The following is a 15,752-nucleotide window of genomic DNA, read 5'->3' as shown; positions in this document are numbered from 1 at the left end:
TAACCACATTAGCAATCGGAAATACGTAACTCTTACATAACAATTAAAGAACAGCTACGAAATGTATGCAATTTATACAGTGCTGATTTAAATTATCCGGACAAAATGAATAAAACTTGAATTATCAAACACCTTTTTCTCATATTGGGTTAAGATTAAAAAAAACATGAAGAGAACAAAAATTGCTAAGAATTTCATCAGATTTAATATGGTGCAATTTTTTCTCCAAAATTCTCCAGCAAAAATTTACCCCAAAAATGGGTGATTTTGACTTTTTTCAGACAAACCAGAATTACGCTGAAACTACTTTGTTATTTGATAAGGAATAGGTATTAAATGAAGACTTTCACACAGCCCAACAAAGTTTAAGAAGATTTAAATCTCCAAAAACCTGTATAGGAGAAAAAAATTTTGCTTGACATTCAAGAAACGTGATTTTTACTATATAAAACCCAAAATTTTTGTTTGAAAACAAATTTTAAACATTTTACTCAAATTTTTGGAAGTTTAACCTTTCGTGGAACTTTGTTGGGCTGTGTGAGAGGCTTCTTGTGATATATATTCCTCAATAAACAACAAAGTAGTTTCAGCGTAATTCTTGATTAATTGAAAAAAACCAAAATGACCCATTTTTGAGGTAAAATTTTGATTGAGAGTTTCTGATGAAATTCATAGCAACTTTTGCTCTTTTCACTTTTTGTCTAAACTTAATCCAATTTGAGAAACACATGTTTGAAAATTCAAGTTTTGTTCATTTTGTCCGGATAATTTAAATCAGCAGTATAAATCAAGTGACCTAATTTTTGGATTTTTACATTTTTTGCGCCAAAAACTTTCGGCAGGCTGATATCATTGGCGTATTTTCGTTTTGTTTTATATTCTTGGCGCTTTTTCGGAAGACTTCAATAACAAACCAATCAGCAACAAATCGAAAATCATAAAATAAGTATTAAACTGAACCTTAAGGAAACTATAGATACCCGTGTGTGCTTGGAATGCAAATCCTGTAGATACTTGCAATGGAAAGCAAATCTTGCCAAAATTTTGCAAGATATAAACTATTTAAAAAGTTTTCTCTGCCGTAAAAAAACTTCTATACACCCGGGCTGACCTCCAAACAGATAAATGCTTGTCAAACAAATTATAATGATACGATTCCCTTTTATGAAAATTGTATGATAAACGTTTTCACCCCTAAATTTTTCTTCAAAAATCTTTCTGAAAGAGTTTTTAGGTATGTTCAAACGAAGTTACCAGAGGTTTTAATTCAGTTCAAACATACTGTCATCAAATTTTTTTTTGTTCAAGATTATGCTTGTCATACAATTTCCATTTATGAAAATTGTATGATCAGCAGTTTTTCCAAAAAAAATCCAAAATTGAGAATACTCTTTTAGCTCTTAATTTAGTCGATTGTATGAACCAGTTGTATGAACAAAAAGGAATCGTTTTGCCAAACTTATTTTTAGCTTGCCAAATTTTCAAACTTTTGCATATAACGTAGTCCATGCACAGTTTCTTATATGTAAACATCAGGGCCACTTAGAAGGTTCTCTTTGATGACAGAGTTTGTACTTTTGGGTCTTGGATATTATCATATATCCTAAATTTGTCCAAAAAAAAACGATTTTTTAACATCTGAATTTTTCAGAACAGGTTTCGTATATCCATATACAAAAAAAAATGTTTTCATTTTGATTGAAATTCAATTATTCATCTGACCTGACATTAAGGAATAAGTAGTTTTATCTGCTATTTCAATGCCGTTTAACCTGTTGATTTTCTCATTTAAGTTAACTTTTGGTTTTTGTGTTGAGGGCGAAAAATAAATATAAAACGAAACATGCAGAATAACACATATATCACCAAAAAATACCACAAAAAATGTCTATCAGACAGTTCCATTGAATGCAACAAAAGCTTATCATGTGATTTTCATACAACTTTTTTTATTCTATGGAAATGTATGAAACTCACTTTTTGTCAAACTGGGCACTGTCCAAAAAAAGTGGAAGAGTAGCAGTAGTAAAACATAAACATAAACCGCAGCAAACATACGGTTTAAGCTGTAGTGAAAACAGGGGGAAAAGGAAAAGCAGCGGTTGCTTACGATAGCCCCGAAGCTATCAAATGTCTGCTGCAAATCAAATACCCTCCTGAGGTCATCTTGCATAAGTTTGATGGTGGAAGTCTATTCGAATTTGCATTCGACAATTACCATTCACGACCAGAGAATTTTGAGTGGCTTCGGCTTTTGTTCTCAGATGTGAGTCGATGCGATTTATTTTTTACCCAAATCGCCGGCTATCAGTCGAATTTATCTCAAGATTTGAAATCTAATGCATACAAAAGATGGGCGCTATCGGGAAAAAACCGAAGTTTTCTCCAGCTCGCTTGCTCGGTGGAGCCAGCTTCAATGGATCGTATCTCGTGGGCTATTGAAATTCTTAAGCGATACGATGGCTTACTAAAAACTGAATTGGGTCTCGTCATCAGAACCCACACAGTTCTTACCAGACTTCTTACGGGGTCTTTGCTTGACACAAAAGCGCAATCAAATGCAAAATCTCCTTTTAATCATAACAATAACCGATTTAAGGGGGTAGCGCCGGGCATGATTACTAGATATGGGGGCTTGATATGGGGGGAGGGTTCAGCTTTGATTTTCTTCAGCATTTTTTCAGAATGACAAAGAATCGACAAAGAATTCGACTTTTGGCCAAAAACTTGCCCTCTTTTTTATAATTTTGACTGAGGCGCAATAAATTTTGGAAAAAAATGGGTTTAATTTTTTTTTTTTAAATCAGTGCAATAAATTCATACAAAAAGGCTTAAAAAATCTTTTGTAATTTCATTTTAAAATACCCCCCTCCTTTTTCTGGAAAATACAGGATCCTCGCATGAAGCATGGAACGTTTTTCGCTAGGATACGGTATTATGAGAAATTTGCGACGTGTAACAAAATTTGTAGATCTCGAAAAATAATTTTTTGTAATTTAAAAATCTCTTGGTTGGAAAAAAAAAGATTTTACATATAACTAAAACCAAAAGGAGCCAGAAATTGTAGTTCAAGAAAAGCTTTGATTGCATTTTTGTTTGCTGCGTGTTGGTCCCCACTATTTAAGAGAAGAGAAAGTAACTCGATGCAACTTTAGATGAGTTCATCTTCATCATACCCGGGTTAACCGCCATAAACCGAAAATGCTAGTCATACAATTCCACATATGGAGCCTGTGAAAATCCAATACCCATATATGGCAGAATACTAGTCATACAATTCCATATTCCATGAGAAGGCTTCATACTAATTTTTATATAGTTTTATGGCAAATTTTTAAATGTGAAACGTAAGGCACATACATGAGAAATGCATCACTAGAGTTTTTAGTCATCCCTGGTATACTGTCACTTCATGACTAGGCCAAAATCTGAAACCGGTGCCGTGAGATTTCTTTTATCAATGTTTTGCTATTTGCTTATGCTTGCGCTGTTTTTCCTTTTCATTTGAATTTTACGAAACGTTTGCATGCAGTTTTTCTTATTCTATCACAATTTTTTTAAAAATTTTTTCTATTCAAACGCAAATACAACAAACTTGGAGGCTTATAAATTGCGAAAGCAAAACAAACTTGCAATAAGACTCTCTGTTTTTTTGCCGGTTCCTCATGCCGTCAGCTATCACATCTTTTTGCGTGAAACATTGGTTAAACAAGTTTCTGTCAGAAGATCAAATGTGTCTTTCTTTATTTTGTCTAAATACTACGTGAGCAGAGTTTCTATTTTTTAGGCACTGTGAACATTAGCGTCACATGGTAGCATCACACAGGGGAAATTCTCGTTGACTTGCCTCTGCTTTAGACCGTTGAAGAATTGGTATTCGTACGATATACAGATCCGTAGAAAAAAAAACTGATTTTAAGATGAAACAAATGGCTTGTTTTAACCTATTTTCTGATTTCGAAACCGTCGATTAGGTTAGGTTAACTTATCGATACTCAATAATCAAATTTGCGGATTTTTTGAAACCTTAGCTGAAGAAGCTGAACATTTAGTGAGGCATATTCGTTAATAGTCAATTTCCTATTTAACAAACTATTCTGATGATAACCCTGAACATGTACAAGTTATATACACTAACTAGGATTGTAATAGAATAACAAAGGTAATGGGTCAATTAAATGTCTGTTCTAAAACAGTAACGAACAGTGAAATGATCGACCAATGGTCGAAACGTAACATATTTGGCAGGTATCTAATCAATACCAAAAGTCAATAGATCCAACAAAATGAACACTTCACAACATTCCCCAACGAAAAAAAAATAAAGTTTTACAATTACCTAAAACCAAACTCTATGTTCACCCATTTCTCCTTCAAAGTAAAAGGAACAAAATTTACAAACTGCACAAAACAAAATGAAGTGCACAGAACGAAATTTAAGTATCTACAATTGAGGTTGGTATGTGCAAGTATGTACAAATGGGTGAACTTTACAGAATTTACTTAATCTACACGAATGATACAAAAAAACTAAAACAAATCTATGCTACTAAATGCACACCTAAATATACACATAAATAAAACGATAGGGCAACGTAATTAGGTAAAAAAATCTTTAAATGTTCATAAAGGTCAACAGATAGAGTTTAATTAAGCTCGTGGAGTTTTGTATGTGGCATCGAAATCGTCTTAAGAGTGTCGCCCGTGTTGATATATAGTCGATGAGATTGTACTCAAGGAGTCTTGCTCTTTGTCAATACTTGAACGACTCGTGGATTTCCAACTGGGAGACTTCCTTGAAGTTGGCTTCAAGGAGACTGAATTAGCGGCCCCCGTTGGGCTTCAATTAGAGGAAGAAGTGAGGGTTGTTTCGGCAAGTCTCTGAGGAGAATCAGTGAGAGGGATGAGGAAGTCCGAAGGTGACCAACAGGAGAAGGCTGGAGGTGTCGCAGAGTCGGTTTCGAGTATGGGTAACGTATCAGATTCTCCACGTTATCCACGTATCTGTTCTCCCCATAAAACTGTGGGGGTCCCACATTGGGTCTGGGTCTGGCAGATGGTCTCTTCTGAGTGACCATAGGGGGGTCTACTCTAGTGTGCTATCTAGCAATATTGGTTCTCTTGCTGAACCAGATGTTGATGGTCCCGGTAGTCTGCTTGAATGGGCAGCAAACGTTGGTCCGTTACGTTATTCGGATTCTGGGAGTGGGGTCTTCTTTTCACCTGTAACACTCAAACCAACGTTATTGTCTGTGGTGAATTCTTGAGAAATTGGGGCGTTGTTGTTCGAAACATCCTCGAAGTACTCATCAATCAAGCTGTCCCAAAAATTTAAATTTAGCGAAGAAGAGGAGGAAGTTGAACCTGTGGTAATTCCGGAATGACAAAAATTCCGGCGGTGTCTGCGTAATTCCAGGAATCGGCGTCATGTTCCCAAAGGTCGTCCTCTTCTGAGAGTTTGCTCAGATTGTCTTCTTGGGTCGTTTTCTTGGGTCGTCTGATCGGGGTCGTCCGGTTTCCTGATGAGATCTTGGTCAGGGGAATGTTCGCTTCAGGATCTGATGAAACATCCATGTCTGCGTGTTCATATCTGTCCTCTGCCCCATCATGTAGCTCCCAGTTCCTGTCCCGATGGTCCGACGTGATCGATTTTCCTTGATCTAACCGATTATGAACAGAAATCATGTTTTTCCAGCTGGTGTTAGCAGTGCGGTTGAAAAGTTTTTTTCGAACGGAGTACATCCGATGGACGGTTGTTTGGTAATCCGTAGGTTCCATATTAATTTTTTGATTGAAGAATTTAAAGTCAACTTGGGTAATTCGTATGACATAGCTAGAATTTTAGATTTTACAGTTTATACAAGTCACTCAACGAGTCCATTTGATCTATGATCTCCTACTGTACAATAAATAATTTCTATTATAAACTTATCGCAAAAGAATTCAAAATTGTGTGATAAAAAGCATGACAAAAAGTCGACTCTGAGTTTTCTTGGAAAGCCGTGAAGAAGGCAATAATCGTCCTAGAAAGAGATAACTGGATTTTACGAATTATTATTAACAACTTTTGCAGATGGAAATTTGGTAAAGCGGCTAATGCAAAGAAGAAAGTATTTCATCGATCCCCAAAAAGCGTCCAAAGGACCGGCTCACGTATTCAGATCCCAACAAAACCTAAGGATTCTTACCGGCTTTCAAGCACTGACTGCAAGATTTGCCATGGTGGTATATTTTTCTGTAAATATGCGGCCACCAGATATAATCGGCCAGAAATTTTATGCCAAACTGGCCTCGGTGAGATTTTTGCAACATAGAGATGAAAGCCCCTCGGGCCGCTGCTGGCAGCAAAATCCAGAAAGAGCTGCTCGTCTCTAGTTTGCAGATTCTTCTCATACTTTATCAAATAAGATCCATGAATTGCCAGTGGGCGTCCCATCTTCTGTGTCGTAATTAGGTCCCAGAAATGTTAGCGTCCTTGGTCCTAAATTGTAATTGCTTCTTGGAACAATGATTTTCTGGTATTGGGTGGAGATGATGGCAAGGATAAATTCGCTTTATACCTTTTTGTTAAGGCCGCATGATTGTTATTGAGTAACTCGTCTTCAAACTTTAAGGCTCTATTATGTTCCTCCTGGACAATTATTAAAGGTTCAGATACTTTGGTGGATGATGTACCGCGGTCTTTAATTTTTGTGGGATGAAGTTTTCGTTAAGCTTAACGAAATATAACAGGGCTTTATCCGTCAGTGAAGTGCTTTGACAATTGAATTGGAAATTATCTATAGGTAGGCAAGTTGATGAGCAGTTTTTTCATCTGACGTGAAAATTCACAAACGCAATAGTTTTCCACTCTCCCCTTGGAACTATTCGAGTGTGGCCCCTAGGACGTTATTGGAAGCATCTGTTTTTAATCTTGTTTTTTCTTTGATGTTGAAATTTCTTTCCTCGTTAATTTTTACTATTTCTGATGTTAGTTTTTCAATTGCAATAGATGGAATGTTATCCCATTGGTACACTGACTTTTTTGAGTAAAGGTCGTCATGGGAAACTTAAAAGGGAAAGACTCGGAACGAATTTATTGTACTGATTGATCGAACCGAAGAAAAAATTAAATTCAGAGGTGTTTTTTGTGATTGTGAGTTTTTTTAATTTCATCAGCTTTTCCGACCAAATGTCTTACTTCAGCTTCGGAGAATGAAAATCCAAGCAATTACATCTCTTTCTGGAACATGGCGCATTTGCTTCATTTCACTGCCATGTTGTTTTTGTCTAGGGTTTCCAGTATTCTTTGCACGATTACTTTGTGTTCTTCTACGGTTCCCTTAGTACCCACTAGTTTGTCATCTATGTAACAATTTGTGAAAGGGATTCCTTTTAAAAGTGAGTCCATGACTCTCTGAAACTCGTTGGGCATATCGCCAAGTACGTAAAATCTTGTTGTAAATCTGTATGTCCCAGTAGCATCTCCTCCTACTATACTATAGTTGCAATGCTTACTTGTCCTTTCACATAACTTGAGTTGACTTTATGCGTTTTTAAGATCAAGGTTACTAAACCAGACCTGCCCGTCGGTCTTTTCTGGCAATTGTAAAGCTACATTATCGATCAATTTGTGGATATTGGGCATCTAGTCTTTTTTTTAAAAAATTTGGTCATTCAGTAGTATTGAAACTAAAGCGAGTTTATTTGATCAGTTCTCTTTCTTGTCATCGCGATTGGGCTTATGACGCAATCTATCTCGCATTTCTCATTTTTTTTCTTCAATATGCCCCCTTTTTTCGTCCTTTTAACTCGTCGTTTACTCCCGATAACAAATGAATGCTTGGACCGGTTTAAAAGGAGAATGGAAATTTGCAATTTTACGATCGTTTGCTATCCTGTCAAATCTACTAAACAGATATAAAAAAAATTGCAATAAGTTCATTTGTCAAGAATTCCAAAGTATTTGACTTACTCTTGCCCGATGGATCACTGACTGTTCAGATCGGCATAGGACACATTTTTTTCGTTTACTTCTATTCTCAGTTTTGGAAGGTTGTCATTGCCCAGTTTTTTCTCGTGTCCTTCCGTAATAGAAAAGGAGTCTCCTCACATCCCCGTTGGATTGAGTTCGGACAACGATTTTTACCAAGATTTAATATGTACTGTCTGTAAAACCGCAGTAAAATTGTTCTGTACCATTATCTGCAGGGTGTATCTTCAAGTTAGGGTATCGTAGTTTCAACTAATGCAACACGTTCTGTTTTAAAAAGCTCACTAGGCTAGCTGGACCTACAGTTATGTTCATAATTACGATCATTTCGCAACCGAGTCCTATATTTAACTATTTCTTCGTTTCCAACCCATTTTGGTCGTAAATCTTGCTAACGCTCAACACTGAATAGTCATCGTCGTCGCTTTTACCGTTTTGGTTCCAGGCGTTAGTTACTCCGCAATTTTCTTGGTTTTTTGGCTCCAAAAATCTTCCGACGGGAGGTGTTGACAATTTTCAGTACTGACAGAGTCCTTTACATTATTAACACTTGATCTTTCGATCTTCAATTTAAATAACTACAATTTTTATAAAAGATATCTCTGGCTGAACAGACATTTAGGTATCATTTTGTGGGAGGTTTCCACATTTCATACACGTTTTGCTTCTTTCGATGTTGAGACTTGGTTCCTTTTTTACATGGTTATTTACATTAAATGACTTGAAGCTTTGCCCGTTGGTCGCTTTCGCCATGTTCGTTAGCTTTTGATGGTTGAAGTATCCTTTTTCGTTTATTAGGGCCTGGCTTAAGGCTTCCAAGGGAGTGATGGTTGTGGTTAGTAATTTCCGTCTGGTCTCACTATTTCTCATATTACAGATAAATACATACCTGATCCACTCTGCTTCGTCTGACTCCCTTTTGTTACACGTGCTAGCTAGGTCGGTCAATGCTCCACTGTTCACCGGATTCTCTGTCTCTTTGTTTCCGGTTTAAAAGTTTTTACCTCTCAATTGTAACGTTTGGAGGTTTATTAAAGGCTAGGTCCAGGAGGCCCAAAATTTCTTTGAAAGGATTAGATAAAATTTTCACTCTATGGTTTTCTGAGAGAATACCCTTTTCCCTTCATTTCGAAGATCTAAAAATAAGAAAGATCTCAACTTCTTGTCGTCTTCTGCTCTTCTCAACCCTCTGAATTTTTTTCTTTTGTCGTTTATTTTCTTCTCCTCGGCGGCTTCGCAGGATTTCATTGCACTCTTTTTTCTTGCCTCCAGATTGGCTTGTTCCGTATCTGTTCTCTGACTCAATTCCTGTGGGCTGTTTGAGAATTGGAATCCGGTTTTCTGGTACCTCTGGTCCACTCAAAATGTCGATGTCCAGATTATCCTTCGCTATAATGGCCAATTGAAATTGGTCGCTCCAGTAAGTCCAGGAATGTGGTGGCTCCATGGTGTGTTTCGACCACAATGCAGTAATTCTCCGCAGTTTCGATTCGTTTGACTGTGCCATAACAAACTATTCTAATGCTAACCCTGAACATGTACAAGTTATGTACACTAACTAGGAATTGAAAAGTAGAAGAAAGATAATGAGTCAATTAAAATGTCTGTTCTAAAACAGTAACGAACAATGAAATGATCGACCAATGTTTGATACGTAACATAGTTGGCAGGTATCTGATCAATAGCAAAGTTCACTAAATCAAACAAAATGAACAACTCACAACACTGTTAAACGACAATTTGTGAACTCTACCGGGGTCGAGATTGTGGTCTTATGATCTGACTCCGCGACCGAATTTTGCTTTTTCCAGACTCGCAATCAGTTGCGTTTTTTTAGACCGTGTTGACAAAAAATCGGTACTTGCAGAATTTGCAGACCAAATAGATACGTCCGCAACGGCATAACCCACGAAAAAATATCCCCGGCCGGCGCGACCGAAAAAACCATCCGCCAACGAATCCCTCTAAAATTGCTTTTGAAAAGTTCGTTTACAGCTTTCTAAAATTAAACTAATTGGATGTTTCAAACTTTTTGACATCAACAAAATGATGCTACTCGTGGACAAGAGTCTAGAAAAATATACTCGATTCCACAAACCAGAATTGGTATCAACCGCTTTTGAACTATTTTGATATTTTTGCTCATCAGAAAGCGCGTAAGGGATCAAGCAACCGATTTATCAATAATGTCTTCTCAGCGGAAATTTGGATTACGAAAAAAAATAAAAGAAACTTTTAACTATTGGGCGGAAGCGAGTTCTATTTATCTTTTTTTAGTTTTCAGAGTACAAATTCCAGTCCCCTATCTACTCAATGTGTTCAGATTTAACTATTGTGCATTTTTTAAAACTTGTTTTTTCCAAGTCACGGCCGTCTAGAGTTTCATTAGCGGTCGTTTTCGCCGAATAATTAGTGTCAAACTTGACCCTAGTAGACGTATTTTCCTGGTTCTAGGGACCCGCTGTTATAGTAGTACCATAGAAGTACACGGTCCTCGTAGAAAAAAAAATGATTTGAAAAATTGAACTGCTAGCTGAAATTGCATCGAATTAAGAAACACAAGACAAAGAGTTGGCTAATTGTCTGGTGCTATTGCTGAATTGTGGAGGAATTCCAGACAGTGTTATGACACAAACTGTTGATGATGATTTGAACGGTTCTCTCATTTCCCTCAGTTCTCTTGATTCCCTTTCAAACAGTAGTGTGACAGAGGCTACAGACGATGATTCGGACGATTCTTGCAACGAAACAGACTACTCGGACTTGCCACAGGCTGTTGGAATTGATTTTGAAAATTCTCGCTACGACAAAGACGACTCGATCTTAAAAAATGTTTTGGATATCGCAATCGAGAATGAATTGCAAATGTGTATTGCAGTTCTACTTGCCGAAGAAAGTAGAAAGAAACTATTCTTTGGCAGCAAAAAAGGAGCTAGTTATGAAAACCACTGCCAGTAACAGAACCTGTCAGATCCAATTTCATGGGACATATCAACTCTGAAAATCTATAACCGACTTTTTCTTAATTTTACAAGAGGGTTATTTTATATTCTGTAGCATATTTCGCGTTTCTTTAAGCTTTCAAATTTCATAATATAATAGAACCCGAGTGTTACGACTGAGCTTTAATTTCTATGGAGTAGTTTAAATTACAACGGTTGATTCAATTTTCAAAAATAAGGAAAAATGGAAAAATATTCTTTTTTTTTTTTGAAAATCATCCCCCACACGCTGTATGAAGTACAAAGTGATATATTTTGCTTATATAAAATAATATAAAGTTTTTAATAGACCAAATATGCTCTAATACTTTTTGGAACGATTTCTAAGACAGATTAAGTCTCACACGTTAAAAGCACGAAAAATATTGCGCGTTTAATTGTCCCAAACCGTCAGTCTTTAAACCCCCTTAACTTTACGAAAATAATCACAGGTGGAATAAATTTTAAAAATTGAGCTCAGGACAAATGATGATAAAAATTTCCATCAAAAATGAATTCAGTTGAAAAATCGAAATTTGTATGAAGAAAAAAACCCAGAGCACAAATGTTCCGTCCTTTTCATCCAAGCGAGTTTTTGAAACTTTCGACTATATTTTAAGGTTTCTTATTTTGTTTCAAACTTGTCTCCATAAATTTTTCAAAAAACGTGAAAAAAGATATTTTTTAGTCATAATAAAGGGCAGCTTGTGTAATAAGTTCTGCAAAACTAATAGTTGCTCCGACTTTCAACAAACATCTAAAGTTTTCTACTTCAGGTGCTTTTTAGGCTAGATGAGTTTTTATTCTGGTGGAACTTTTGAAACGATCTAAAAAGTAACAGTGCCATCAGCTCAAATTGAAAAATTCTACCTTTGATTTCTCTATTTTGACATGTTTGGCATAAATAACCCACGAACATTTTAAATATCTCGTTTCACGCATTGTGTAGGCGGCGAGGAGAGTTCACAGGGCTTAAAAGTCGATCCAACTTGATCCAAAAATTGCACGAAGGACGCAAAATATATCACTTATTCCTTGATATTGCCTGTGGTTGGATAACTTTCAGAATTAGGTGTTAAACAGTTGATTACATTTGAATGGGCAGTCGCAACAATCATGACATCGCGCTGATACGATACAAGCAGTCTTGTTATACTGGAAGTACTTTTTTAACGCACAATGCGAAAGATTTTACCATTTATAATTTACTTGCAAAGAGGGAGCTCGCCTTGATCGTAAAAAACTTCTGAGCCCAGACTGGCAGTTCTTATATATATTTTGCTGCTAAACATGATTTAACGATTTCACAATGCTTTTAAACTGATATATTTGTTAAGTATTTAATTTGATAGCTCAATATTGAAGCACTCTCAAAATCTGGTGTGCTTTCTGATATACCAATAATCTCATTTTCAGTGCTTCAGAAAAATTTAGTGAACTATTTTTAGAGGCTCCTAGATCAAATGAAATTGATTTAAATGATTTGAAGTTAAAATGATTTGAAATAAATTAAATGATTAAAATGGCAAGTTTAATTCTAGCCATCTATTAGAAAAGAACTGCCAAAGATCCGTAAGTAACGGGATGTTAGTGGTCGAGTTTGTTTTTTCCAGACAAATTTCGACATTTTAGCTTGCTATTTTTTTAAGATAATTTATCCACGAGGGATAGGACCAACATACGAGCTGTACAGCTCATCACGGCGAACCGCTGTTCTGCCCCTGCTTAAAAACTACATGCAACTTTTTTGGTTATGTTTCTGGGCTGGGTAATGTTGCCTCACCCTCAAGCAACGAGCACGGACCATGGTGGGCCTCGAACATCCGACCTTTCGATTGAGAGGCGGAGACGTAACCATTTAACCACTGCTCACAGCATATCAGCTATATTTTTCAATATCATCAGAAATTTTTTGATATCTCGAGCTCAAGAATATAAAGATGTTTCATTAGGGATTGGGGCTTATAAATTCGGTTTCAGTTTCGAGAAAGATTTTGGCAATTTTTTTTCCCCTACCTGCAAAACTTTACAAGTAAAAACACACTAATTAGGCCTCGAAAAAAAATAATTAGTAATCATAATTAACCTTTCAAAACCTCTCGTTACACCAAAAAATCAGGCTCTTGTGAGGTGGGGTAAAAAGAAAAAGTGCCAAGAAATTTGAATTATCAGAAATTTTTTGATTTCTAGAGCTCAAATTGAAATAACAATTGACCTGCAATCATGTATTCAAAAAGATATTTCACCTGCGATCGGGGCTTCAAATTACGGGGTTTGAAAATTGCCAATTTGGCATATTAAAAATAATTGAAGGGCTATATTTCAGTTAAATTATGCGGCGAAATGAAACAATCTTAACTGAATTGAGTCAAATAAAATGCCTGATAAAACGTTATCGGACTCAAAATATGAGAAGAGAAAAATTGAAGAAAAAAATTAAATGTTTTCAATTGTCAACTTTTTGTTAAAAAAAATTGTCCAAAAAATTTTCATCGAGTTTAAAAGGCATTAAAAACAAACAGTACCTCATCCTGATACAAAAAATTTTGCTTTTTTAATGTTGACTGAATCAAAATGTATTTTCATCAATTAATTTTCAGCTTTGCATCTAAACAAAAAATTGACATTATTTACGACAATTTACGCAGGATATGACATAGTCTGTTTTTTATGGTTTCGGTCAATCAATTTTCACATTCTTGGACTCTATTTCTCTTGAAACATTTTCTCCGGATCACCCTGCATTTACACCATAAGAACAGCTCAACTAAAAAACTTGCTTGTGAATTTGTTTTATATCCGCAACGCAAAGAGGTTACATGGATGAAAATCGATCAAAGCCAATTTTCACTGTTAAAAAAATGATGACATTCAGGGGCGGATTTAGGGGGGGGAGGGTTCTTAGTACCACTAACGCCTTTCTTCAAGGATTCGACCCCCTGCCGACCCAAAGGGTCCCCCCTTTCGTACTTTTTAAGAAATCCATTGTTGGCCGAAGGACCCTAAATTTTTTCTAAAGGAGCCTTTGGCGCCAATATATACTAACTTTGCGGGGGAAGCGCGCGCCAAAAAAAAAACGCGAGTGTTTTGTCAAAGTTTTCCAAAAAATGCCCAAAAACGACTTTTTTTACCTGTTTTTTCAAAAATTTAACGGCAGCGCAGAAAATTTAGCCAAAACAATGTCTTTTTAGTGCTTTAGTACAGCTCGGAAAATCGATTTGGTCCACCTAAAGAAAAGGTCGTCAAAATTTTCGACAATTTTTTAAAAATCCGTCCCCCCCCCCCCCCCCTCGAGAAAATCCTAGATCCGCCCCTGATGACATTAAAATCGATTATTTTACATTTTGGGATCACGCAATCTATAATGATCCGTAGTGTTCTGTGTTGAACTTATGATTTATATTCAAAACCGAGAGTTTAGAATACGTCTTGAATTGGATAATGTAGAAAGAATTATGATTGTTTTTAGCAGGAAAGAATCACGTGAAAAGTGGCGGGAATTAAGATGCAAGAAAACGTGAAACATATTACATGTATGTAAAAGCAATTTATAATAAAACTCCTTAGCATACATTGAAGTTAGCCACGTCTGAACATCCAGCCCACCTTGAGAGATCCTCTCAAAAGATAATAGTCACATAACTAATAATGAGAGCTTTAAAGAGACAGTTTTCTGACAAATGGTTTTTCTTTCAGATATGTTTGCGACATATGATGTACCCACTGATGAGACGATGAGTATTGCCGATTTTGTGAAAGAGTGTAAAGCAGCTGATGATTTAATGGAGATGGCCGTGAAAGGAAGATACGAATTTCTGCCTGTCAAATCTGTCTTTGAGTTATTGAAGAATCCCAAACAGCCCGGGGTTATAAAGAATGAGGTAATCAGATTCCAAAATGATGCTGTTAACACAGCTTCCAAGAGTGAAAGATTTGACGACTTGCAAAAAAAGTTTAACGTAGGCAAACCAGGCTTGGATTGTGGTTTTGGAAATGATGTTTATCAGCCCGTTGTGCCAAAGAACAGTCAAAATGGTGAAATTTCAGTATGGGAAAATCATTGAAGGGAAGATGAAGAAGTGTACGGTCCGTTTTTATTGATTTTTAGAGGCATATCATTTACACCCTGGCATGTCGATGGAGATCCGCCCTTGACTGCATGGTCGCAACTTCAGCGTGGAGAGAAACTTTGGTTTTTCACAACGATTAGAAGAGTTAACCAATTTTTTGCTACGAAAACCAGAAAGTCGATGGTAGCCGTCCAGTTGGCTAACCGAGTCCTTGAGAATGGATCGTAAAGACCTGTTTGTTCACGTGCAAAAACCAGGTAATGATATTACTGAATAAATGTTAAGACAATACTTGAAATATTTTCATTTGCAGGGGAAGCTATATATCTACCGTATTGTACTGGCCACATGGTTTTGACGTATGAGTATAGTGTGCTGCTAACATGGTCCATGAAAACCAGTGATTCTACTGAGGTAATGCAGAAAAGACAAGTGCAGTACACAGCTCCAACAGGTGTAGCTCATCCGGTATTGAATCCAAGAAGCCGAAGTCAGAAGATGCCTTTTTGCCACCGGTTATCCAGTACCTTTGACGTAAATGTGACAGCGTTGCTTGTGGGCCTCCATGCATGGTTTCGGTATGTGCTTGACGGATTAACAGAGTTGCTAGATGTGATTTGCCGTCTATTAGTATTGGAAACTTCAAATCGTTGCTGTGATCACTTTGCGCTAACCTTCCCCCCACTCGTAAAAGACCGCTATCTTTTTCAAAAAAGGGCGTCAGCGACA

The 15,752-nt window shown here is 36.6% G+C and overlaps 1 protein-coding gene across 1 annotated transcript in view; it reads left to right on the top strand.

Annotated features, from left to right (window-relative positions):
• LOC134854228 (hypoxanthine-guanine phosphoribosyltransferase-like) overlaps nt 1–15,752 on the top strand; it is a 449,675-nt gene that overhangs the window by 220,168 nt on the left and 213,755 nt on the right. The window lies entirely within an intron of this gene.

Source organism: Symsagittifera roscoffensis, chromosome 9, assembly GCF_963678635.1.
Source record: "Symsagittifera roscoffensis chromosome 9, txSymRosc1.1, whole genome shotgun sequence".
Taxonomy (NCBI): Eukaryota; Metazoa; Xenacoelomorpha; order Acoela; family Convolutidae; genus Symsagittifera; species Symsagittifera roscoffensis.
Note: the sequence above shows the minus strand (reverse complement) of the source record. Positions and strands in the feature narration are given on the sequence as shown.